The sequence below is a fragment of the Thunnus maccoyii genome, chromosome 2, assembly GCF_910596095.1.
Source record: "Thunnus maccoyii chromosome 2, fThuMac1.1, whole genome shotgun sequence".
Classification (NCBI taxonomy): Eukaryota; Metazoa; Chordata; class Actinopteri; order Scombriformes; family Scombridae; genus Thunnus; species Thunnus maccoyii.
In genome coordinates this window covers 12,754,929-12,772,069 of record NC_056534.1, presented here as the reverse complement: position 1 = coordinate 12,772,069, position 17,141 = coordinate 12,754,929, and the positions used below count along the sequence as shown (strand labels likewise).

At 39.5% G+C, this 17,141-nt stretch overlaps 1 protein-coding gene across 3 annotated transcripts in view; it reads left to right on the top strand.

The window, feature by feature from the left end:
- The first annotated feature begins 14,768 nt into the window (after positions 1-14,768).
- Positions 14,769-17,141, top strand: part of tll1 (tolloid-like 1) — a 60,502-nt gene continuing 58,129 nt past the window's right edge. For 2 of the 3 annotated variants that reach the window (XM_042390120.1, XM_042390147.1), the window contains exon 1: positions 14,769-15,786. The gene's annotated coding sequence lies outside the window, so the exon portion shown is untranslated. Of the gene's footprint in view, positions 15,787-16,523; position 17,141 lie in introns of those variants that run through there. The other variant, XM_042390130.1, reaches the window with a different exon arrangement.

The window sequence follows — 17,141 nt, the reverse complement described above, 5'->3', positions numbered from 1 at the left end:
TTTTAGCTGGTCACAAGATAAATCTGAGCGGTCTTGAGATGATATACTGGGTAAGAAAGAAGAAAAAACACAATACTTGAGTACATGTACTTAGTTACTTTACACATTCAGTTTCATGGTTAGAATCTGGCAGGAGATGATTGTTTAAACTGAATTAACCAATTTTGTCCACTTGTGGGCAGAAAAACAACAAGCTAACAGACACAGCTGCACAAACCAAACCACCAGCTAGCTTATAAAGTTGTTATGGCTAATATGATAACACCAACAAACTGTAAGTTACACATCCTCCAGATGCTGAGCCACATTATCATCACATTGGAGTCATGTTTCTGGCCACCTGACTAATGTAAGTCTAATTTTAAATCTCCTTTTAACTCTGGTTTTGTCTCCACCAATTTCTGAATACAATATGTTGGACCAGCATGCTAAATGTTTGACTTCCTTAGCTAGTTGTTGTTTTATTCCGTATTTTGTAACAAGGAAAAGAGCTCAGACACGATGTTATGTTGCTAGCATCAAGTTCAAAACTTTATTGACCTCTATAACCTTAACAATCAATACTGGACTTTTAGACCATTACTGCTACTTTATACTTCTACTCCACTACATTTCAGAGGGAAATATTGTACTTTCTACCCCACTACATTTATTTGACAGCTTTAGTTACTTTTCAGATGAAGATTTGACACAATGGATAATATAACAAGCTTTTAAAATACTACATGTTGTTAAAGATGAAACCGGTGGTTTCCAATCTTTTTGGCTTTTGACGTTTTACAAAAAGCAGTGTGTAGTCGGGGTCACATTTCACATGTCTGTGAGTTATTCCATAAATGTTCAAATGATCCAATATTTCACCAAATCAAATATTAGAGAAAAAGTCCAAAAACTGGAAACAGATTTGTGTATCAGAACTTTGTTTTTTCTTCTTTCCTCTCCCATTAATCATCTCACGACCCCTCAGATTTATCTGGTGACCCTTTGGAGCAGCCCAACCCCTACGTTGGGAACCACTGGACTAAACTAGCTAAAGTAGTTCAAACCAGCTCCACCTCCAGCAGCTACAACAGTAACATGCTGCTTACACACTGACACTTCAGTATTAATAATCTAATGATATCATATATAATAATATATCAGTCAGATGGACCAAACCACTACTTTTACTGCAATACTTTAACTACATTTTGCTGTTACTTTTGCTGTTATTTTGCTGTTACTTCTGTACTTTTACTAAAGTGGGATTTTTCATGCAGGACTTTTGACTGTAATGGAGTATTTTTAAATTACTGTATTGGTACTTTTACTTAAGTAAAGGATCTGAATACTTCTTCCACCACTGATAGTGTGAGTTGAATCAGGTGAATCATTGTGCTATTAAAAATACTGAGGATGTTGGTTTAAGTATTACTGCTTCATATATGCTGTATATATATAAAACGCTTTACACTACATTTTCTTGACCTGAAACAACTCTATGAAAATGTTTTCACCTTTTCATACCCCTTTACTTTAGCATGAAATTACAATAAATTAAAGAGAAAAAGCAGTTTGTTTTACCTTTGACAACCTGGCTTGTTAGTTTTTAATGAAATTAGTGCCAAAGTACACTGCTTCTTCTTATTCTTATTCTTCAGCAGTCTGATTAAGTCATATCAAGTGGATATCTCCCACATTTACAGTCTTCTTAGCATCAAATTCCCTCTTTGTGTTTGTTTGGACAGTGTTTCCCTGTTGAGCTGCAGTGGAAATATAGCAACAAAAAGAGAGACTTTGGCACTAAAAAGACTGTAATGTTGAAAGACATGTACTTGATTTGACTCATTTGGACAGCTAAAGCTTCATATTAGCTTCAGATAAACTTTAAAATAGGCTATTTTGTTGCGCAGAGGGAGGCTTGTGGATTTTGGCCCCATCACTTACATTGTAAGTACATTATGAAGGCATCTTTTAACAGCCAGTATGAACAGGAGGAATGATGGCAGTAAGAAAAAACTGTTTCAGCGTCCATTTGGATATATGACTGTTGTTTTAAGGCGGACGTGTCCTGTCCTTGAAGGTTTACTTGTGTGTCTGACAGATAATTAATCATTCATATTATCATGTTATCAAAATTCATGTTATGGTTTTAGCTGCAGATTTTGTATTTGCAATTAAAATCTTTAACACTGGATTCAAGTTAAGAAAACATGAGTATAATGTGGAATGTGAAGTTCATCAAGATTCAAAGAACAAATAAATGCCGCATGATTATATTTATGTTGTATTCTGCTGTATGTGAAAATACTTTTGAAATACAGCTGACTCCAGTGAAACTGCATCTGCAGTCTGCTGTAAAAAACAATGCATAATGGTGAATTTTCTGCGTTTGCTGCCAGAATACTAGAGACAAGAGTGTAGGCTAACTATTATATCTGTGTAAATATGAAACTGAGTCCAGAGGTCAATCAACAGTATACAGTATGTCCACTGTGATTGTGATGTAGACTATGAATCCCTGGTATCAGAACAACCAATAGTCCTTTTTCTGTAACAGCACAGATAAATGATCGCTCATCTACTATTTAGCTGCTTCAGTGTCAGGGTCTTGGTATTGTGCTGCCTCATTGTCACACTGTCTTGAATAAAACTGAGGCATTGTTAATGTTATTAGTAACAGCTGTGCTTTTACTACTATGACAAGTAAAAATGTCTGCTGTGAAAAGGCCTATTTTAAAATTTACACAAAAGTAAGATCAAAATTGACTTAAAATGTTTTATTTCAAAGACGTTATTGGTGGGGATGCATGATATTGGATTTTTTGCCGATATACGATATGCCGATATTTCCAACTCATTGTGGCTGATTGCCGATACCAATATATGCACATATTTTTTTCCAGCTGGCTGAGGAGACTATTATGCATGCAAGCATAGATTGTACTAAGTATGATCAAGAAAGACAATATATGAAGGAAGAATTTAGGAAGACAGACAGGATTAATGTGTAGGATTTAATCTCTGGTCCACACTCCGGAGAAAGTGGCGATAATGCGCCTAATACGCTGGTTGCCAACCGCTGTTATGAACCAAAAAGAAGAAGAAGAAGTTTTTTATTTTTCAAACAGCGTGGTACATCCTGTCAGCCGAGGGATTTCCTATTTGTGCAGCCGAACACCGTAGCACCTCAACGGACTGTTACTCCCTGACGGTCCCGGTGCTTCCTCCGCAGGCTCCACTATGGCTCCACCTCACTCAGCTGCCCGTCAGACCCGCTCCTTCTTCCCACTTTAACCCGAATAACAAACCGGGGCTCGGTGGTCCAGTTGGATCCACATGGAGAGCCGGCGCTAACGTTAGCTGGGAGGCTAGCAGAGCGTTAGCCGCAGCACGACCGGAGGGACACACAGCCAGCTAGCCTTCGCTAGCCTCCCAGCTCATGTTAGCCCTGGCTCTCTATGTGGAGCACTGAGCCCCGGTTTGTTATCCGGGTTAAAGTGGGAAGAAGCAGGGGGTCTGACGGGCAGCTTGAGTAAAGTGGAGCCTACGGTGGAAGCACCGGGACCGTCAGGGTGACACAGTCCATCAAGGGAAGCACAGTCAGGCGGCGGAGGAGATGGCGACATATCGGCCTCTCATAATCGCCAGAATTCGCCGATGCCGATATTTCATTTAGAGCTTTTATCGGCCGATACCAACGACGTGCCGATAATATCGTGCATCCCTAGTTATTTGATATGATGTTGAACTACAACACGTTCCTCTGACATTGCACCCCCCTTTTTTTCTACTAGCATTAGTAAATGCTTAACACAGTCCTTAATTATTTTGCTCTTCATTTATTTTTTCAACTGTAAACCAGACTGATTACATGTGATGAGCTGTAAAACAAAAAGAAGCAAAGAGAAATCTGACGGGTTATTATTAATATAAATGTGTTACAGACACACACAGACAAATCTGAGTGACTGTGAGTCTGTATGAGGCCAAGTTTGTCTGAAGTTTTTAATCCAGGGATGGTTTGACTGTGTACATTCTCTGTGTATATATCTGTAATGCTTTCCCTAAAGCAAGAATCCATTGTTCCCTAACTATTCATCCCCCGATGTACAAACACACACACACACTCACACCGAGCAAGGGTGGCACTTTTAGTCCAACTATGCGGTTGAATCAGCTGTTTTAGCATTAGATGCTAACTCTGCAGATCAATGGCCCCAGCGGCCTATTAGTCATACCGGCCCTATTAGCATCTGCTATTAGCATCTCCTCATCAATACCATTGATCAAGCTGCTCTGGCCTCAGGACAGAGCGGGACACAGAGGAGACCTGGTGAGAGAGAGAGAGAGGGCAGGATATTCATCTGATCAGAAAGTCAACATCAGATATTAGATCACATTACTGTAGGTGATGATTTTTTAGAAATACACATAACAAGTTTGTGTCATGCAGCTCACAAGAAGAAAGAAGAGTTTCCTGAGATTATGCCATTAATGAAACATGATGACAAAGTGTTGACAGTAGCACTTTAACAATTAGTTGATTAATTGATCAGCTGATCGACAGAAAATTAATGAACAACTTGTTGATTATTTGCTTGAGTCAATTTTTCAACAAACATTTACTGATACCAGCTTCTCAAATGTGACATTTTGCTGCTTTTCTCTGTTTTATAACATAGTAAACTTTATATCTTTGCACTTTGGACTGTTTAACAGACGTAAAAAGGACATCCGAAAGGTCACTTTCTGGTCTTGCTAATCGTGATGAATATTTTCACTGTTTTTTGACATTTTAAAAACAAAACAATTAATAGAACAATCGAAAATCTGCAGATCAACTGTGGGGCTGCAACTGACGATTATTTTCATTATTGAGTAATCTGTAGATCATTTTCTTGATAAGTTCATTAGTTGTTTGGTACATTAAATGTTAGAAAATGTGAAAAATGTTGATCTCTGTTTCCCAGAGCCCAAGATGACGTCTTCAAATGTTTTGTTTTTTGTCCAGAACAGCCCGCAACCCAAATATATTCAGTTTACTGACATTGAAGACTAAAGAAATCAGAAAATATTCACATTTGAGAAGCTGGAATCAGATAATTTGGACATTTTTCTCTTAAAAATGACTCAAAACAATTAATTGGTTATCAAAATAGTTGTTGATTAATTTAATAGTTGGCAATTAATCAATTAATCGTTGCAGCTCTAATCAAATGATACTGAAAATAATCATCAGTTGCAGCCTTAGTCATTAATTTTTTTTAGCATTAATGGAACATTGTTAGCAGACTTCCCAGTATGAACAATATTTAGGTAAAAAATCTCCCTTCAAAAGGAAAAATCTCCCAACAAGAAACCCTTGTTTTCTGTTGTTTTTCTTGTTCATTTTTATGACATGAGACAATATTATATTCTAAAATTGCTCAGCAGCACAGATCATCGTAGACAACAGGGACTTTTTGGAAGTATTAGATTTTTAATATACCAAAGAGGAATATTTTTGCGTAGGCTTTCTTGTTCATAGCTCTCTTTCAAAAACTTCACATCGACGCTGGAGGAACAGATGTTCATTGTGACAGCTGTACGTCTTCCTTTGTCATTACCTCTTTGATCCTGCAGATGACAGTAGTGTGCTGATGACCTGACAATCACTGAGAGAAGATTGTCCCTAAGGGGCATTGCAGCACAGTTTACTCAAAGAGCCAAATCAGCCTCTGCAGTCCCTCTGTAAGGATCCACAGTCTGGTCACAGACCGTTATTTTTGTGTGGATTTAAGCTCTTGCATCATAGGAAGTGGCTGTTGTTAGTTGTGGAGTTTGTGGACTCTGTGAATGTTCCTAATTAGGGAGTGTTTTTCCCTTCAGAGCCCACCGACTCTCAGAAGTTCAAAGTGGCTGCGGGCCCATCTTTTCAACAACCTCATCTAACTGGAAAATTGTACTCATTTGGGCAAAAAAGTACATGTAATCTTTTTCATCTGATATGTAAGAAAGGGTGCACAAAGTGGACTTATTGCCGTGAGAACAATAAGAACCGTTAAGAACACGAAACAGTACATCTCCTCTTATCTGTGCTGTGTGTGTGCCTTACATTAAGTGAGTGCTTGGTTACTTTACTCTCAGTTAAGAATTAAATAAGGCCAAAGATCAGTGGAGCAAACTGCCAACAAACAGTACGACAGTAAGACATCGCTGTAAAAAGCACTGCGTCATTAAAGCAAAAGTCATAAGTAAAAAGAACATTTTTAATAGCTGTGAAGTACTTCTATTTATTTGGTAGATTCTAAATAGTGTCAGTTTACTTGTACTCAGTATTCATATGATTTTAAAGACTTATGTTCTTATTTATTTCTAAAAAAAAATTAATTTTCTCAGTGTTAATCAGTGTAATTACTGAATTAATGAGTCAGTTAAAATGTGTTGACATCATCAACAACATAAAACAAACAAACCAACAAACAAACAGTAGCTTATTAACACTTCCCAGCATGAATTGAATTTGGGTTAAAGCCTTAGTTTAGTTTTTCCTGTTAGATTACAGGTACATGACACTAGAGCTGCAGTGATTAGTCGATTAATCGATTAGTCAATCAACGGAAAATTAATCGCCAAGTATTTTGATAATCAATTAATCGTTATGTGTCATTTCTTTAAAGAAAAATGTCCAAATTCTGTGATTCCAGCATCTCAAATGTGAATATTTTCTGGGTTTTTTCATCTTCTATGATAGTAAACTGAAAACATTTGAGACATCTGTGGACGTCACTGTAGACTTTGGTAAACAGTGATCGATATTTTTCACCATTTTATGACATTTTCTAGACCAAACAACTAATGACTTCATCAAGAAAAAAACTGACAGATTCATTGACAATAATTGTTAGTGGCAGCTTAGAAGAGAAATAACTCTCTCTACCCCTGTACTCTTTATGTTTATGACAAATGTGCTGATGAGTGGTAGCTACTTATCATGCCTCTGAATTTTTATGTGAAGATGACTGTAAACTTCAAAGATGAAACTAATGGAGAACTGACTTGAGAACTGCTTCAAAGAACAGAATAGGGTCAGAAAATAAGATTGCAAAACTGTACGTAGCTTGGAAATGTTCTGTTTTTTCTGTGGCTCTGCCAGTCTATCTCTTTCCAAGAGGTGCATCAAATAAAAGACCTCCGAAGCTCATTCGATCATTTTACCAAATGTCTTTATGAAAGCTGGAAAAAGACTTCAGTTTTTACAGTGTTCCAAAGTTGCCTGTCAGTGCTAAAAAGTCTTTCCTCAGAAAACCAACTGTCTCTCTCTCTCTCTCTCTCTCTCTCACACACACACACGCACACACACACACAGTATAAGGTCTCTGCTGCTTATTTCTACAGTCTCTCTGAAAAGGAAGCATATCTGCAGGGAGCAGAGGCCAGGACGCATATAAGCACACACATATATACACACACACACACACACAATCCCAAGTTCCCGAAGAAGTGCTGTATCAGCAAGGGGCTACTGTTTACATTTATACACACTCGCACACACACACACACACACATACAGCATCTTCGGCTTTCAGCTTTCAGCGAGGTGGTATGAACAGGAGGATTTAGTCTGTTATGGAGTTATTGCACTTATCTGACTGTCAACTGTTCAACTCACCAACATCTAACTCAGCATCACTGGTCTTTTATCCAACTCTCAGCCTCCTTTTGCAGCAATGAAAAAATGCCAACATCAACAAATAATTGAATCAAATCATATCTGGATCGTATCTCTTGCTGAACGAGATGGGAGGGCACTCAGAAGAGGAGAATCACCTGGAAAGACCTGCGGAACATGGAGGCAAACAGGACGAGTTTCCTCATCCGTGCCACATATGAAGTCCTTCTTTCTCCTGCAAATCTAAACCTCTGGCTGGGAGAGGATGCTGCCTGTCCCCTCTGTTCAGTTCCTGCCAACCTCAAGCACATATTGATCAGTTGTAACACCAGCCTAACACAAGGCAGATACTACCAAGTACTGAGGCAGCTGAACTTGAGGATAAAAGAAGAACAACCAGTGCTATGCCACCGAATGCCTGGGTCAACCCTCCCATGTCTAACACCTTTCCTCCAAGACAGAGAGAAAAGAAAAGTAAACTCCTTACGTCCAGAGTCAGGTCCACTGAACGGGGGGCCAGGGACTAGAAAATGCTTGTCGACCTAGTCCAGAAACTCACCTTGTCCCTGGATATTGCCAGCACCAGTCTGAGACCAGATCTAATTCTCTGGTCCGAATCTCAGCGATATGTCTTCATTGTCGAGCTAACAGTCCATTGGGAGGATGCTGTGGCCGAGGCACATGAGCAGAAGAGGCTGCGATATGCCAACCTTGCAGCAGAAGCAGAGAACCAAGGCTGGGACGCCAAGGTACACCCAGTTGAAGTGCGATACAGTGGATTTATGGCCAACTCCATAGCAAAGCTCCTGAGGGAGCTGGGAGTCAGAGGACAGGCCAGCAGGAAGACAATAAAAGCAATTGTGGAGGGCGCCGAGCCAAGCAGTCACTGGCTGTGGCTGAAAAGGAAGGACACCACCTGGGCCAACAGTTGACCACCAAGAGAGGCCAGCAGTTGGCTATGGGACACACACCTGGGTCTGATCAGCCTGCGGTGAGCCTGCCTCAGCTGAGGGTGTTTTGTGAGTAAAAGGCCGAAACCCCCAAGGACGCTGAGGTACACAACTGAAGATGTGTCCCAACCATATAACATCCTGTGGTGGTCAACTTTACGCCAAACATCAGGACAACCCCAGTCAAGTAAAGTACTGATCTACAGGGATTGTAACACCCAGTCCTGCTAACCTATCTAGTCTAGTCTCTAAGTTCACTTCAAGTGAGATTTCACCTCAAAACACCCTGAAATAAGATAATTCGCTCTCTAGAGTCAAGGCAGTGTTTCATCATTACATCTTCATCAAGTATGAAGATGAAATGTTGTAACTGTACTAAATAAATTGTCCTTTTGGTAGCATCTAGTCAGTGTGCAGGCACCTTTTTCTCTTGCCCTCGCACCTGATATCATGTTGTGCACACACTCTCTTAACAGCAGCATCTCATTTTGGGGCAGCTGTTAAGTGGGCACATAGCAAATGCTGATGTTTTTGAGTGTGTGAATGTTTTACAGAGCCACTGTGCCATAAAGTACGACTCGGATCGGGCTCCTTCCTCAACCACATCATTACTGACTCATGTTTTGTGTACAAGAACTGTTAAGATGCACAATTACACATGCACACTATTATTTTACATTTTGCATTTCTATTTTTTAAATTTAATTCTATCACAATGTGTATCTCCAAAAACAGCTAATAAAATTCAAAATTAATGACGCGCAAGACTTTTCATTGGGTGTCGGATGTCGGTGCACTAAATGTAAAGCTGGAGTCGGAGCACGTTCAGACTGGAAGCAGGTGGAAACACCAACAACTCTTAAGCTTGCTTATTATTATGTATCTAATCCATATGTAAACAGACATGTAAAAACAACTATCCCAGAGAAGTTGAATGGTTTGGTACCATCTTGCCTATACAGAGAACAAAAGTAAAACCTTTGCTCACCCATTGTATCTGGCAACCTTTGCACATAGCTGGATACGCCTCACATGAAGTGAAGGCCGGATGGATAAACTGCTGTTAAGAAATAGTTACAGCATGTAACCACAAATTGTTGTTCTTAAATTTCTGTTTGTGTCTGCATTAAACAAACAAGCTTGAAGGCCTAGTATTTGTATTTTTTAACTTTGGAGAGAGCCGGCTAGCTGTTTCCTCCCTTGCTTCTAGTCATTAAGCTAAACTAGACTAACCACCTCCAGGCTTTAACTTTGTACTTAACACACAAACATGTAAATGGTATTGATAATCTCACTTCACTCTGGGAAAGAAGGTGAATAAGCGTATTTCCCAAAAATGTCGAGCTATTCCTTTATACACTTTAGGAAATAATCTTCTGTAAGTTAAAGGTTAAGGGGAAATTTCAGAGAATATGTGGAGCAAATTTATGGCTGATGCAAGGAGACCTACTGTAGATAACTATGTTGTCTGTCTTGATTTATAGTTGAGTGTTGGATTTCTCCCATTGGTGTCATCACTGCAACACTAAACTGATACAGCATGCTTTAGTTATATTCCCTACAGTAACTGTCTTTACATTCTTTCACTCATTTTGTGATATGAGTAATAGTGGGAATGTCTGCCTTGTTTCGTTACTTGATATGAGACTATTCCCTGCTGTTGCTGTGTTACTTTCTTCGATTGAGTGTGATAGAGAGATCATGGCAAGCAGAATGTTAGTGTTGGAGATAGCCTTGCTAAATGTTCATCACTCAAAAAAGGAGAGGATAACTGTGGCTTTTTCAACTTTTTAAATGTTTTATTCACTCTCATCCATCTCTACCATCAGAGAAAATACAAGCTGCCCAAGCTGATCTATCCTAGTTTTGCTGTCGCCATGTGGCATCTTCTTAACCGCCTATAAATCAACCTTAAAAGGTCATGGGTCTGAGACAACTGCCCGTCTAAGCACAGCCTTACATCATTTTATAATCAGGTGTTAAACAAGAGGATATTATGCTGAATTACTGAAACTGACTGTCTTTTATCCTGGTATTCATTTGTTTTTCAATCTCTTCCTCCTTGCAGCTGTAGCATCTTCTCACTACAACATGCATCCTGCCTTCATTCCTCTTCTCCCCTGTCGGTAAATTCCAATGGCACAGAGACAAAAGCATTCTGTGTCATCTTTCCCCTAACGCACGATCAGATCGTAAACGTGAGCCACGAGCTGGCACATGCACACCCACACAGTCACGCCCACGTGCACCAACACACAACAGGCAGCGGAGGAGAGATGAAGGTGGAGAATCTGAGGTGCAGAAAAGAGGAAATAAGAACAGGAGAGAGAGAATGGCATGCACAGCTTGGCATTTAAACAGAGGATTTCCTCTCTGTACCTCGTCTTCCCTCCGCTCTCTCTGTTTACATAAAGAGAGACTACTTCACATAGCTCTTATGAGTGTCTGTGAGTGTGTTTGTGCCCTGATGTCTGTGTGTGTGCTAGTTAAAAGATAAAAAGATAAAGTTTCACATTGGATCTTCATGTGTTTACTGGAAGTGTAAATCCATGATTTGTTAAAAAAAATGTTAATATTCCTCTTAAACTTCCCCTTAAGTTGCTTCAAAATGAATGCTGTCTCATATTTTTGTTTATTTGGCAGCAATAAAAATTTAAGGAATAAAACTGCATAGACATTTTTTGGAGCTACTAAACAAAATCTGAGCATTATCATTTTCTGTTTTGCTCTGCTGTGGTGTCAGCAGACTGTCTTCCGGTGGCATTTTAGCCAAAAGGTGATGGATGTCTCTGGCCACCCATTTGCTTCCTCTGGGGGAATTTCATAACACACTTAAGACACTATCACAGTCAGCAGGCCTGAGAGGAAATATAATATTTACTTATTTTATCTTACCTCAGGTATTCTTATTAGGGATGTCCTGATCAAGTTTATTTTGGCCCACATCCCATTCAGAGTCCTCTAATAACAAGTATCTGCAGAGTCCAATCCAGCAGGGCTTCTTATATCTACCTAAATCTTCATTAAATAAGTACTGTATCTGACACAGCTTCTTGATCCTATACTGAAAGTCCTGGTTCAAACCTATTAAGTTAATCAGAGTAAATTATTGAAACATAAATGAAAGTGTAACTGGAGAATGTGACTCCTGAAGGTGACGTGAAGTGAAGAGAAAAGACTTTTGTTGGAACTACATGGTACAAACACGGAGGTCAGCAAAAACAAGATTTTCAGCTTGTAAACTTGATTTTTTGGCCAGTTAAACACACCTATTTACCCATTTATTTGCCCTTTACAGTGCGACATTAGTATCCATTTAGAATCATCTTTCTGACCAACTGGCCTTCTCTCCTTTTAGCCTTTTGGTCTCCACCATCTCCTGAGGAAAATATCTGGCTCTTTAGCTGCTAAACGCTCTAATATGTTCACCAGCTAGTCGCTAATTTTGTCAGTCAGACGTTTGGTTCTCGACAGGTAGTGTAGCCTTTTTGCTGAAAACAGTTGCCTGCAGCAGCTGGAAGGTTGATGAACCAAAACAGAAAAGTTGCGGCAGTAAAACCAAAACAAAGACCCAAAAACTCCATAGAGATGAGGAGAACTGCAGGAGAAAATCCTCTGTGGGTTCATCACTACAGGTGACCTCTGTCACATAGCTCATAGGCATTTGATTCCTTGTTAATGTAAAAATATAGATTAAAGTGCAGCTTTAAGTCTGATTCCAGTCAAGTCTCAAGTCAACAGTTTTGGGAAACACTATATAAGTTTTTGAAATGTGAATGCTCCAATGCTTTGGCAGAAGTATTGTATTTAGAGATATACTGACAAAGTGATGATTGTTTAGAACATAGTAGGGCTTCAACTAACATTTATTTTCATTACAGATTAATCTGTATGGTTTGCTCTATAAAAATGTCAGAAAATTGTGAAAAATATCCATCACAATTTCCTGAACCCCAAGGTGAGATCTTCAAATTGGTTGTTTTGTTTCAGCAACAGTCCAAAACATAAAGATATTCAGTTTAGTAACATAAGACAAAGAAATGCTGCAAATCTTCACAATCCAGATGCTGGAAAAAGGAAACATTTGGGTTTTTGCTTGAAAAACAGAAGTTTCTATAGATGTTTTGATACATTTTCTGCAATGAAAATTGATTATTACTGGAATACATTACAACTGGCTGAACTCAAGCTATAAACAGCCACTCATCTCCATCAGTGAGAAAGCTAGAGACTTTCAACAACTACCTTTTGATTGCTCAAAAGACAGATTTTGGCCAATGTTTACCTATTTAAAGTTAAACAAGTACAGTGCGAACCTTGTGGACTTCAAGGCTACCACATATAGAATTGATGGGAAAGTGTGTTTGAGGAAAACAAAGCTAATAATAGTGCTCCAATACCTGCAAACCACAGCACTTGGGGGAGTCTCAGGGGGCTGCTGCTCAGATTGAGGGTTCCTCCTAGTGTGTGTGTGTGTGTGTGTGTGTGTGTGTGTGTGTGTGTGTGTGTGTGTGTGCGTGTGTGTGTGTGTGTGTGTGTGTGGTCAGTGTGCTGGGTCAGAATGCTGGCGAGGTACTTTCACAGAGTTTCAGAGACACACTGATCAATAAATGCTTTAAATAGGGACACAAATACCTGCACACAGCATTAATCTCAATACCTGGATCCTATTTAAGAAGGAAGCATTTTGCTGAATAGATTGGCTGGATGAAAACCACACAGAGGCACAGTAAGTGGTTGGAGAGGCCCAAACACCACTCAATGCCTTCCACAGTGTTAATTAGCAATTGCTCAGGAGGGAAGTCCAGACCACAGACACACACATAAACACTCACACACATTATGTTGTATAGTGGTTTTTCCACAGAGTTCCCCAAGTTTTGGTTTATTTAGTTTTAGAAACTTTATTTTGTTTGGCTGCCCACGCACAGTGACAGTAGTAACACTAACACACACTCCAGCACATATTCCAAGAAGACATTTAGCTCAGGGAGCAATTTAGCCACAAAGTAAGAACAGCGTGATTAATATGGTTTATCCATTTATAAATAAAATGCCTGAAAATGGGACCAATTAAACGGACAATAAATTTGAAATGAAACTTAAATGATTAACGACTGTGAAAAAAATACAAATGAAACACAACCTTATAACTTATGTCAAGAACACAACAAGCAAGTATCACTTGTCATTTCAAAGGTTTCACAATTGTGGGCACGAAAACCTCCCACGTCTTTTCTTTGGAACATCTTAGCATCCGTATCCAGTCACTTTATAGAAAACTAAAAACACAAAACCTTCTAACTAAAGTATGGTTTGAACTCTGGTTATTTCCTCCAAAAACATTTTTCTAATGATTCAAGAATCAAACCATTATAGAACCAGACATTTCAATAAATTTCTTAACCATGTTCCTGTCACTGCATAAAACAATATAAAACAAGGCACCGACCACAAAACACAAATCTTGCTTACTTTTTTTTCCCTGGGGAATTGCAACCTGAAGCCTTTTTAAATACAACAGTAACATTTTCTGATCTCATATATTTATATAAGGAAATAATTTATGCCTGTTTATTTTTGCTGAGAATTTCTCGTCTTTTGTCTTATAATATGAAATTCCCTCTGCACTTCAAAATGTTTTGCTTATTGTTGCTTCACTGTGCAAGATGTGAGTTTGACACTAGAAGGCTGTTTTTACATTAATCTGTTCACATTAAATCAAAACATGTGCATATACAAGCATGATGTGTGACATCACAACTAGTTTGGAAGCCAATCGTGGTCCAGTATGCGGCTTTGACAAGTGTGATGTTGAAACTTGAAACCTCCAGTGCACATACGCTGAGAATGTGAAAGAGACAACTTGTGTCTAAACTTGGTTAAAAGGGATTAAACTTTGGAAACAAAAAATATTTGCATATTCATAGATTCTGTATTTTTCAAGAAACTTTATTGTGGAAAAACCATATCAGACATAAATTAATCAAAACATTCAAAGCAAGAATATTTCTATATGTCTTAAAGGATAAAGCTGCATGGTGATTTTCTATATTTTTCTTATTAACAATTCTCATGTGCAGAGCCAAACCAACAATAAACTGATTGTGTGTGCATCCAAAGCCTGATCTATCTTATTCCTCTGTGCTGTAGACCTCCTTTGCTGTCCAAAAACTATTAAAAACATGTTAATAAGCTACACTGTTGACATGTTGCCCTAAAAATTATGGCAACGTTAGTTTGTTTAGAAAAGAGATCATGTTTTAAGTCTCCAGAGAGCAGTTCCTTGTACGGCAGACACCGCTGCGTGAGAGTTTCGCTAGCTTATTGTGCTACATAACACAACCTCTTGACATTGAACTATATTCTAGAGTCTAAAGTCAAGAGGTTATGATATGTAACAGAAGTGAAGCTCTGTAAGCAGAAGCGTCTGCTGTACAAGGAACAACTCTCCTGAGAGTGGAAATCTTATCGCTGTTATTTGTCTTTGCTGTTTCTAAACAAACTACCGTGATGCCTTCAGGGAAAATTAATGAACATGTCACCCAGTGCAGCGATGTGGCTCACTGACATGTTTTTAAAAGTTTTCGGACAGCAACGGAGCTCTAGACACAGAGGATTACGATGTATCAGGTTTTGGATAAACACACACAATACTTGTTAGGAGGATGAGTTCATTTTGGTGTGGCTCTGCACATGAGATTTGTTGACAATAACAAAAATCTAAACCTCCAGACATATCCTTTAAAACACGTATAGAGGGGATCTGTAAGGTTCAGGTCGTCACTTGTTTTTGGGGACAAAGATGAGGAGCGAGTTGCTCCACACTAAATAAATTCCGTGTGTGTGTGTATGTGTATGTGTGTGTGTGTGAGTGAGTGTGTGTGCGTGTGTGCTGCCTCCAGGGGATTGTGTCCATGCTTCGGGGCGTGTATAGTGGACAGCTTGCGGCTGGATTGATAGAGTGACGTCAGCGCGCCGCTACCTCTCCCCGAGGGCAGGATTAGTCGGGAGCAGCAGAGACAGCGCTCCGGTAATCTCCCGGTAATAAATGGGGGGAGACGGGCACGTTCGGAACTGCCGGTACCGACTGATACCGGGGGCCCCCTGAGACTCCTGAGAAGATTCCTGCATTTGAAGCATGATGGGTCGCTTCGTGACGCCGCAGCAAACCAACGCGCACCGGGCAGGTAAACGCAGCAGGTAAGCTGTGCAGACGCAGGGTGAACTCGTCTCAGGAGGATTTACCTTGGCAAGGTGTTCACAGGCTGCACCGCTCGTCTGTCAACAACTGCTGCAGCTTTATTTTTACTGCTCGTGTGTGTGTGTGTGTGTGTGTTTGTGTGTGTGTGTGTGTGTGTGTGTGTGTGTGTGTGTGTGTGTGTATAGATTGCACTTCGGAGATTATAGGTGGTTGTTGACAACTTTGCAGTCCGTGCAAAATTAGGGGAAAAGACGCCAGTTGTTGTTTTTTTTTTTTTTACTGACTGCAAATGTTCTTTTCTTTTTATATAAACCTTCTATGGTTTCACACACACACAAACACACGGAATAGAGGTTCATTCACTGCACTTTTGGGTGCCAGGGATGTAGTGGAGGATAAACCCACATGAACTCAGCTCACTCATCTGTTGTTGACCGACCTTTATGACAGATTAGAGGAGACATCATAGGTGAATGACTGGTGCAGCACCACATTAATCTGTCTGTCTGTCCGTCTGTGCACCTTGGAAAAGAAAACAAAGGGGTCAGTTTTCCGACTTTGCTTATCTCACAAGCAAATAAATAAACAAATAATGATATATAAAGAACTGGTTTTAAATAATTGTTTATATTTTCTATGATTTATGATAATTTAACACATTCTCAAACATTCGCGTTATTTTAATTGTGATCATCCACTGAATGCTTATTTTAGACTTTATTTCTGTTCCACCTTGTGCTGCATGTTAGGTTACTATAAAGTACCCCACCTATATCGAGATCGATCCTGCCACATCGATAGTGTTCTGCATGCTGAGGCCTAGAAGGCGCACCTCTTTTTACGCACTAAGCCCAATTAAGTTCCTTAATTGTTTTAATTGCATTTAGGTCTTTAACTTAGATATCTTCTCAATTTTCTCCTTCTGAGGCAGCAAGTGAGGGGAGGAGATGCAGTAGGCAGTAAGAACTGACTTGTCATGACCATAAAAGCATCCTCTATACAACTATCTCTGGGCGTTTTATGGTTTGGTTGTCACCTACTTAGCACCTGCCTCTAAATAACCAGATAACAGCTATCATGCAGCAGGTCTAAAAGGTGATGGATGCTGAAACCCACAGGCCAATTTGTAGCCTCCGTGTTACTTTTACCGCTACCGGTTTTTACTGTAAATTCACTTTATGTTACGGATCTGTGTGAGAAAAGGTCCAATAAGCTGAAATGATCAGGGCGCGCTTCCTTCCAAGTGTGAAAGAGAAGAGGGACACATGACAACGGCTGCAAAGGTTCAGTGAATAAAGAAAAAAGAAGACAAAAAAAGTTTTGGTTCTGCACCACTTGAGTCGAACAGCACAGG